Source organism: Drosophila busckii, chromosome 2L (assembly GCF_011750605.1).
Source record: "Drosophila busckii strain San Diego stock center, stock number 13000-0081.31 chromosome 2L, ASM1175060v1, whole genome shotgun sequence".
NCBI classification, from domain to species: Eukaryota; Metazoa; Arthropoda; class Insecta; order Diptera; family Drosophilidae; genus Drosophila; species Drosophila busckii.
This window is the reverse complement of record NC_046604.1, coordinates 10,416,707-10,427,637: the sequence shown is the minus strand read 5'-3', so window position 1 is coordinate 10,427,637 and position 10,931 is coordinate 10,416,707.

Genomic DNA, 10,931 nt, shown 5'->3' with positions numbered 1-10,931 from the left:
GCGACTGTATTTTTTTCTGTTGCTGTGGCATCTGTTTGTGTAAGGTGCATGCCAAATGTCAGCCGTGGGCTAATCAGAAATTGAATGCAGCTGCTGTCAGCTGCAGCAGCAGCAGCTTGGCTGGCGCACTAAATCAAGTGCTGAGGTCCTTTGGTCCGCTTGGCATTTTTAATTTGCATATGTGAGAAAGAACAGCGCGCTGTTTGCACAGCTTGCACAAAGGATATGAAAGCTCGCGGCAAAGGCCACTTAATAAAAACTTCTTGATATATGTGTGTGTATAATCGCACACACACACGTATTGTGTAACTGTATGACTGGCACTTCTTGGGCGGCATGGGGCACAGTTTGATATATTAATTTCATAAAGTCAACTGACAGACGCACAACGCAGTCATTCATCATGCAAGTCATCATGATTGTGTGTAGAGTGGAGTGCTGAGTGCTGCCTGCTACGCTTGCATAATTTGCTAATTGAGTGCTTGAGAATTTAATTTTCAACACAAGCTAATGTTTGCTACAAAATTTAAATGTGCTCTGCCAGCAAATCCGCTTAGAAACGCATTAGCTGATAAACAGTTGAGCGCTGTGTGTGTGTGTGTGCGAAACAGAAGAACAATGCGAGTCTAATAAAGTCTGAGCTCTGGCTTATAATCAACGCTGCTAGCTTGCGAGACAGCTGCGTATTATGCGGCGTATACGCAACGCGGCGCTAAATGTTCGCTACGTGATTTTTAGCACTGCCACTTGCGACACGTTTGTGCCACAAATGCTCACTTTATGCCAACAGTCGATGTTGTTTGCTTTTGTTGTTGCCACTGTTGCTGTTGCTGCTTTGTTGTGTTGGCTTTTGCTTTGGATTTCTTATTGTTGTGTCGCCGTTTTACGTATGCGCCGCACATGTCAATCAACCAAAGGGTATATCAAACATTTTTACTGCATAATTGAAATTTATTTCAATTATTTATGTGTCAGTTTAAATGACTGTAAAAGTTATATAGACAATATATATACATTTAGTGCCTGAAAATGTGTTGAACAATGCGAACTTAACTTTTTGAGCATCCCACAAACATAAAAAGCGAAATCAAGTGATGTCAACCATCAACCAACTAATCGCTTAGAAATATCATGATTTGGCTAAAATTATTAATTTAGTTACACTTTTCCCGAACTAGTTTTCCGTTCTAAACCAGACAAATGCTTATCAATTTAGTCTACAAATCTACAATTAAGTTATTCTTCAAATAAAAGTTTTTATTTTAATAATGAAATTCATTTCATTTAAGAGTTGAATACGTCTTTAAGATTTTATAATTTTGCACAGCAAATTTCAATTTTTTTTTTTTAACTTTAAAGAGATTTTTGAACATTCTATCGAGAAATGGATAGATTATTTTTAATTGGGGATTATCTTGGCTTAAAATGGTAACTGTGTGTTCGAATAATACTTAAAATAGCAGAGGCCTCTTAAAAAATATTCAAAAACATTCTACCTAAGCAGATAAATTGATTTGAATTTTATTTTGCGTGCTTCGGAAGTTTAGTTTATTTTGCAACTGTGCTATAATTTAATCATGTTGAACATAAAATATATATATTACACATATCTATAAATTTTATTGATTTATATAATATCTTTGCACATAATTGTTAAGTTGAGCATACTCTTATATATCATTGGATTTAATTTACTTTCTTTCATTCTACCTAAGCAGATAAATTGATTTGGTTTATTTTGCAACTGTGCTATAATTTAATCATGTTGAACATAAACTATATATATTTTGAATATATTATTACAAATATCTATAAATTTTATTGATTTATATAATAAAATTACACATAATTGTTAAGTTGAGCATACTCTTATATATCATTGGATTTAATTTACTTTCTTTCTTGTTTTTTTTTGCAATATTTTGTGTTGACTTTCAAGTGGGTAGATTTTTTGTTACTCATCGCTCGAGAGCTGCGTCAGCCACCCGCCCGCACTTTGGTTGGCCCAGCAGACACACGTCAGCACTTTGAGCACGTTTTATTTTAATGGCACTTTCTGTGGCGCATTTCCTTTTGGACTTGTGTCTAACGTTTACAGTTGCTTGGAGAGCACAACATTTTTCGTAGCATTGTTTCGCTCGGTACTTACATTATCAGTAACTTAACGACATGAGAATTGTTTGTATACACAGAACGCGTATGAGGCATGCAACGTGTTGTTGTTGCTGCTGCTGCTGCTGCTGCTACACTGATGTATTTAAATTTCCTGCAACACAGACAGACAGACAGACAGACAAATGTGAAAAATGTAAAAAGTGCTTGCTGACTTGACTCTGCTCTGTTGAATTTTCATAAATTTTCGCTTGATTTTCAATGTCTATATAATTTGATGACGCTTGCATATTTTGCATACCTTGTGCCATATTAAAGTTCCACTTTTGATTTATGCTGGGAATGTGGCTTAGTGCTGTAAGCTTGAGTTATGCTTAGGATTTGCATGTGAAAAGGAACTGGACACAGGCCACAAACTCAACCCCACAACTGGCAACTGGCATTGTAAATTATCCAGCGAAGCATGCAATTGGAAAATTTCTCTGGCATTCTTCATTGTTTTCTATTAACTGTCGCTGCATTGATCTCTCAGCTATAATAACATGCCACAATACCTTAGCACGTACTATAAACAATGCAATGAGCTTTTGGTTTTGGCGGTCAGTAGGGGGGGGAAGCCTGGGGCTTACAACTATTGAACTGTACGTGACGTCAAGGTGATTTGTGGCAAGGACATAGCAAGGTCTTGTGGCATCTGTAACTGGACCACGTCCATTTGCACAACGACTCGATATGAGTTGCAGTACGAGTTAAGTGCGGGGAGCTTCCTTTTGTTAACCTAAATTGGCTGCTCGAGAACTTAACCTTGGGCTATGCTCAGCTTGACAGTTGTTGAAATCAGTTCAACCAATTAGAGTCGCTAATCTATTTTCGATTCGCATTTTATCGCTGCACACAAAATTCTTTTCACGTTTATTTGTTTTCTACGCGCGATAAACGTTCAACGCGCGCGCCATCAAAATAAACCCACACACATACGTATATACGTGTGTGTGTGTTTTTTATCGCATTCAACACATACAAACGTATTGGTTTGTGGCTTTGTTAGGGTGCAACCCTTTGTCACTAATCATGGCAAGAGCTAAAGAATTTTGTCAGCATTTTAACGCATAATTTAACTTGATGGCAAAAATGTGTTGCATACCTTTCGGGTTGTGAACAAGTCATTGTCATTAGTCTGACATTTGTCATTTGACTTGCAATCCTTTCATTTATCTTGGACTCTGTACAGAAAAGTCTAAAAGTCTGTTTGTTTGGTTAGGTCTTCATACAAAATTCAAAGTATGAAACTCAATTAGCAACTTTGCCTTTGAAATTATTTTATAAATTTAAAATTAGTCAGTGGTGCGTCTTGTAAAGATTTATGATATGAAAGCTAAATATTTATATCATTTGCATTTGAGTTTGATGCTTTCTATTTCAATCGAATTGCATAAAAAATGTCTTAAGCTTGCTTTATCGACAATTCGAGTCTTTGAATATTTTCTTACTTAACTTGGTAATTGAAAAGCTTCGAAGATAAGCTAACAGCTTAAAGGCTTTGTCACTTTCTTTTGGCTTGTCTCATTTGCAGGCACTCAAATAGCAATTAGATAAATGGCTGCAAGGCCAATGCCACGCCCCTGACACCGCCCTCGGCTGCTATGTGTTGTCATTAGACAACTTTTTGACATTATGGCGTTTGGCAAAAGTTTTCTTTTTCTCGCGCACACAAATGTTGAATGTAATTAGTCTTAGCAGTGTGTGTATGTGTGTGTGTCTTTTAATGCTAATAGACTTTTAATGCAACATGCGCAAGTTTTGTGGCAACATGTGTGTTGTGTTGTGGTGGCCAAAGTTGCAAGCCCAAAGATCGTTTCACGCACGAGCTCCCCCAGTGGGATTTCTTGTAAACTGTGCGCCGCGTAATCCTTTTAAGCTGTCACTTTTATTGTAAATAATTTTGTGTGAAAACCAGAAATTGGGCACACACGCGCCGCAGGCTGTAAAAGAAAATAAAGAAGAGAAGCAAAGGAAATCGACAGGAAAAATGCTTGAAACAATTGGAAAACCAAACTGTAACTGAAATTCGGAAACCCTTTAAGCATGAGATTTGCATGTGAAGCCAACAGAACACACACACACACACACAGACAGACAAACAGCGTGTGTGGCAAGTGACATGTGACTGTGCAACGGCAGCGCATAGTTTGACTTTGTTTGCTTGCACGACTTGATAGAATGCTAAGGGTATTGACAGGGGTTTCTGTTAAGGTGTAGGCTTATTGATGCTTGAATGCTTGGGAAATGTTTTCAAATTTTGCGTTTAAATTGTAGATGTGGCACTAAATTATTAAAACTATTAAATTAATATGAAGTATACTTAATATGCAGTATATAATATTTTAAAAAGTGCGCTTATTTGTATGTCAATATTGTTACTAATTTTATTTAATTTATTTATTTAAATATTATATATACAGCCATGATTTGCGGATATGCCAAGCAAGAGCATTTAAACTTTGCTCCAAGCCATAGATTACTTCCTAGACTTGTCTTTAGCAGTTTTCAATTTCATTGATGTCTGCTCTCGCTCTCTCTTTCTCTCTGTGTGTCTCTCTTGCTCTTCCTTGCTTTGACACTTTGTCTTGTATCCAGCGCATTTGCTTAGTTTGTCAGCTCATTTTCTGGCTGTGGCATACGTTTAATGAAATTGTTTTGCCTTTTGCCAAAATTTACAATATCAACAGACCTACATATATATGTATGTGTGTGTGTGTGTGTCTTTGCTTTTGTGTGTGTGTCTTGTGGTTAGCGCGTGTATTTATTTATTTGAATTTTATGCAAATTTTACTGTTGCTGCTCTTAGTTTTTATTTCAGTCTAATCTTTTGCTGTGTGTGTGTGTGCTGTGTGTCTTGATTTTAACGCGTTTTGCATAACATTGTATTACAAATTTCCTTTTTTTTTTGTTGGCTGCTTTTGCTTGTAACTGTGCTCAGTATGATGTGTGAATTTTGGCGCCGTTCTTTGGGCCGTTCTCAAGTGGCCTTCTTTTAAGACTTGTACATAAAAAATGTTCAATATGTTCTATTAGCTTAGTTGAAAAAGTTAATTATATAAACTATTGTTGACCATCCACAAAATCTCAGCAACTATAAAAGTTAGAGCAATCAAACTTGCTATTATGCAGTTTAATATAATATAATATGAGAATTGAAATAAATTATCTTTATATTTAATGTGTATTGTACTTTACAGCTACTTATACAGTCGGCTGTGTCTCCTTTGCAGTTGCTTGGGGAATTTGCATGAAAGTCCCATTTAGAAATGGGCATATATTAATTGCGCTTTTTTTTCGGGGACTTTATGTGGGTGGTGACAAACGTTTCGGACGTGCTAACTGCCTTTTAAGCGGACACTTATGTGTTGGCTAGCAAGTTAAAAAGCCAGCTGACAGTTTAAGTGGTAACTAGGGAAATATAATAGAGTCTTAATGTTAAAATGTGAGACTTAATAAATTAAAGCTTTAAAATGCTAACACAACAGCCTGGAATATTAAATTGCAGACTCCTATGTTAGTCCATAGGCATGTGTGTGCCTAACCTGTTATTTATGCGCATTGTCACGACCTTATCAAAGCTGCATTTACATATAACAATATTTATTTTATTCTCGCACGTCGCCCCCCGCCCACTCGTAATTCAATGATAAGCGAGCAGTCAGGCAGGCATAGTCTGTCTGTCTCGCTCGCACATTCAATATGCTTGTGATTAAGGGCCTGGAAATGCGGCCAGAAAAAATAAATAAATAAACACAAGCGAATTAGAGAGGAAAATAGGCATTTTCATGGCCCAATGATGCCAATATAATGTGGCAGCAACTCTCAAACCTCAAGCCTATGCATATAAAGATAATGATGAAGCAATAGATAAACACACACATACACACACACCCGTTTTATAGTTAGTCCTTGAAGGTGTTAAAATATGCACAAGCTGCCCTTTTTATAAAACAAGTTACTTTTATTTTTCAACTGAGCGCATTGATCCAAATAAATTTAATGTAACGCGCTCAGAAATGTCGAACAATGAATTGCAATTCAAAAGCGCAGGCAAAATTTATAATATCCTTGCAATTTGACTACACTGTGACCCCAAACCGACATTTTGTTTATTGCTTGTGCGACGACGCTTCACCGCTCAATTAATTTAAACGCTTTTTGTTGCGCAAATGCGCAAAAAGGAGTAGGGAGGACCTTTAGAGATGGTTTATTGGTCAAGGCTCTGTGTCTGTCATTTGCATGCGACATTAGAGTCGTGGCTGCTAGACATTTATGAAATTGAATGTTCAATTATTATAATTGAAATTGAAATGGGTCTCGCATGCTGACATCATTATTCACTTTAACAATAGCTAATACTATTGCTGTTGATTAAGGATGACATTAAATGAAATAGGCAACAGTCAACAGCAGCCAATGCTCGATTTGTATATTTGATAATTAGAAAAAGGCTTAACATTGAGAAAATTATGAGTAGCCAGCCATAAGCAGCGGTAACAACAATAAAAGAGTTAAAATTAATATTTAAAATGCTTATATAAACTCTAAGAAGACTTTTACTATAGTTTAGTCTAAACATTTTGATAATATATTATTATTCAAAGCGGTGTATCTTAACTTACTTAAATATTAACAATTATCTTTAATCCAGATCTGATTGGGTTTTTCTGGGTTTTCCCCAATCCTTGCAACAAATGTTGGGTCTGTTTAGCACTCCCAATATTTAGGTTTTAAGAAAAAGAGAGTAATTTAAAATTCCTTTACAAATTTAATTTTACCTATTTTGTAAATAAATACTACAATGTAATTTTTTCTTTTGCTGTCGACTGCGACTTAAATGAAATAAATAAAAATAAATAAAAATAAAAAAAATCAAAAATAATAATAATTTAAAATTTAATAAATAATTTAAATTTACAACAACGAGCAAAAGTTCCCCCCTAGATTTAAAAAGTTTTAAAACTTTAAAATATGCATTTGAAATTTAATAAATTTAGCTAAACATTTTAGCTTACTCTCTTGGCATATTATACATAACTCAAAACAATCTTTTATTTAACTGATTTATTCCTTAAAGTGCAAGCGTTGTAACAATTTGTCAACTCAAATTCGCATTAAACTCAAGCATCATTAGCGCTTGCAGTTTTGAAACTTTGTAACTACTTGAGAAGGACTCAAAGCCATTTCATACTATCTCATATGGCTGTTAAATTGTTGCCAAGCATACGATTTTATTTTTTGATGACTCATTGATTTGATTTTCAATTTAACGGCCAACGAACCTTGCTGGACTTTATTATTATGCCCAAGCACGTTCGCCACGTCACACATGTTGTAGTCTCATATATTATATGAACATTGATTCATTGACTAATCGCACATTTATTTAAATTGCCGCATCAGGACGTTTAAAGCGTTGGCATGCAACATTTGTTGACTTGCGCTCTGCTGTTTTACTTTTTTTTTATTTTGTGATTTTGTGATTTATGGCTCTGGTCGCATCTTGAGCTGGGTTATCAACTGTACGCTTGTCATTTGTCGCTGTCCGTTAGAGAACATCGCGTATACGCGCCGTGTGCTCAAGTAGCTGTCCGGATGTTGTCGCTGGCCATAAAAGTTTTTCTCATATCCGCACAGCCACAACTGCCAACTGACGAGCAAATGAAATAACTTTTAATGAGAATTTATGCTTTTTATTTTATCTACTTTGGTTTTATGAATTATCGATGTGCTTATTGTACATACTTCAAGCCCGGAAGGAATATTTATTGCAGCTCAGCTTACAATGAATTCAATTGCATTGTTGTTAACGAATTATTCTTTACAGTAGAGTCCAATTAGTTGGCTTTTATTGTTCGACCGTCTTTTTTTAATATGCGCATAAAAATTGAATTAAATGACAAGCGCTGTGGCCAATTTGTTGTTATTTGATTTTGACTAAAAGGACACTGAATTAAATTAGCTGCACGCTAATTGGCTTGACTAATTTACAGCATAACAAAATAACCGCAACAGCAACAGACCCTAGAGAGCAACAACAACAAACAACAACAGCAGCAAAGCACTAAGAACTGAAATAAAGTTGGCTAATAGCGCATTAAGCGCGTTCCATGTGCCCAGGCACGAGTATGAGACTCTAACGCATTAAACGAAGCTTTTATAGCCATATTGCTTACACGGAAGTAGCTGAAGGTCATATGTGTGTGTGTGTGTGAGAGCTAAAACCTGACACTGCATGTTCAAGAAATTTCAGTTTAGTAAGCATAGATGAACATGAGATTAAAACCAATGAGTTTTCATAGCTGCACAATTTCTTGGCTATAATTTAAAAATTAGTTGCGCTTAAGCAAAAATGCAAAAAATAACAAAAATTGTTGCACATTGTAAGATAAAAAATTGTTCATTTTAATAAGCAATAAGTAAATTTAAAATATTCAACTGACTGCATAAAGAAATGAGCAATAAATTTAAGTTAAATTTTTTTATGTTAAAGTTCCATCTAACTTATCATTTCATTGCTTAGAAACTAGGCAAGCAAATTAAAATTAGCTAAAGTAAAATATTTAATTTAAAAACAACACAAGTAAATTTAAGATATTCAACTGACTGCATAAAGAAATGAGCAGTAAATTTAAGTTACATTTTATTTAGTTAAAGTTCTATCTAACTTATTATTTCATTGCTTAGAAACTAGGCAAGCAAATTGAAATATTTAAATTAAAAACAAGTAACATTACTCAACTTTGAATTCATGCAATTAGTGTTCTCAGCTCTTTGTTTTGCCATTTATAAACAATAGACTTGCAATTAGCCATAGACTTAACTAAACTGTAGCTTAAGTTCTCAAAGTCTAAGCATAATTTAATTTGTGTGACCATCGAAGAAGCAAGCAGAGCAATTAACACTTGCCAAAAACTTGTAATGAAGCAAGTTTATGTTGCGGTTGCGTATGTAGCAGAAGGCTTAATTAGCCACATGCCACGCGCTCGCTCTCGCTCTCGCTTGTGCAACTAACTGGGGCTTTGCTTTAACTTGGCCTAATTGAAATTACTAAGCTGAGTGGGTGTGTGTGTGTTGTTGTTGAAAGCTAGCTGTTAGTTTTAATGCATAACACGCACATTCACACAAACACAAACATACACACACACATATGCACACACACTTGTGTCTTATGCCTGTATCTGACTGGCCTGCTATCAATTTTAGTTGGGATATTCATGTGCGTTGCTCGGTCAACGGCTTTATTGAGTTTGTTAAGCCCTCAGAGCCAGGGACAGGCTGACAGGGACAGGCTAGCTGTCCTGGTTGCAGCTGTTGCCACTGCCACTTATATATTCTATTGTTGCAGCAATCAATATTAGTGTGCCCCACTGTAAGAGGCAAAAAAGTTGCACCGACTAAAACAAAAAGCGGCTTAAAGTATTTAAGCTGCCTGCCATTCAGCTAAGGAAATAAATGAATGGAGCGGCAGTTCTGTAGCATAACAACGACTATATGTATGCTCTTCTCTATGCGTATCTATACTCAATTGGCATTAAATTAGATATAGCTCTTGGGCTTGTAATATAATTGTGAACTTCAGCTTTTTAACAAAAACTATCATTTTTATCTTTTTTTTTGTGGCAACACTGATGTGCATATTATCTTGCCCCACAAGAATTTTGCTGCTGCTGCGGCAATCCTAAGGCCATCAAGCACTTTATATAATTTACAGCCATTAAGTGCTCGCTTTCTACTCAGCGCGCTCTGTTGACACAAAAAACTTTCATATTCACTTAAATTAATGTGCATTTGGGCAGAAGAGCTGCAGCTCTCAAGCCAAAAAGCCTTTCGTGCTTAACTTTTAATAACAAACTTAAACTTAGTTTTTGACGCACGCTAAATTAAAATTGAGTTTAATTCGCTAGTTCGTAAAACTGCTGCGAAAATTTCGCAAACTGCTTTTTGCTTATTCAATTATGCTAATTTGGCATATTAAAGTATAAAGACATTTAGTATAGTTGAAAGTACGCGCGAATACGCTGGGGTGCTGTAATTTGTTAAGCAGAGAGAGTTTTGTATAGAAAGAGCAGAAGCTTGAGAGCTTTTTAGCAAGAAGATTATGATATAAAATATGCCAAATTGTTGAAACACCACGAGCGTGTAATATTGTCAGTTTCTCTTAGAAGTGGAGATTATGAATTTCTGCTAACAATTTATTTTAATAATCTAGTTGGCATTATTCAAATGCTGACTTCTCTAACAAAACAAACACAATAAGCTTAACCACTTTGCTACTTATTTGAAAGCATAGTCTAGCATATATTGTTTTCTAATAATATATTTTACTCAACATTTTAAAAATGTTACCAGTCTCTTACACTAAGCCATTGGCAATTCAAATTAAGTACTGAAAGTACTTGGAAAGATTTTGAGATTTAAAATATAATGAGCCTGTAATATCTGAGTGCATATTCTAGCAAAATATTGCAGTATTGAAATGTTTATTTAATAAATAGTTACACTGTCCTTCAGCTAAGACTTTTAGCAATTCAAACTTAGTTCTTCACTCTCTACACTTCAGCTCTTTCAGCTAAACTAATTTGACCTAACACTTAAACTTAATATTATTATTAGAATTTACGTGTACCTTTAAGCTATAGCAGCACAGAGCTTAAGCTTGTAGTTTAAGTAGTTTGACTACCTTTAAAAGATTTGTTAGCTGCCATTAATATGAATCAATTTACTTACCGTAAGCGCACACAAGCTTTTGTCTTTGCAACAAGTGTCTGCCACAC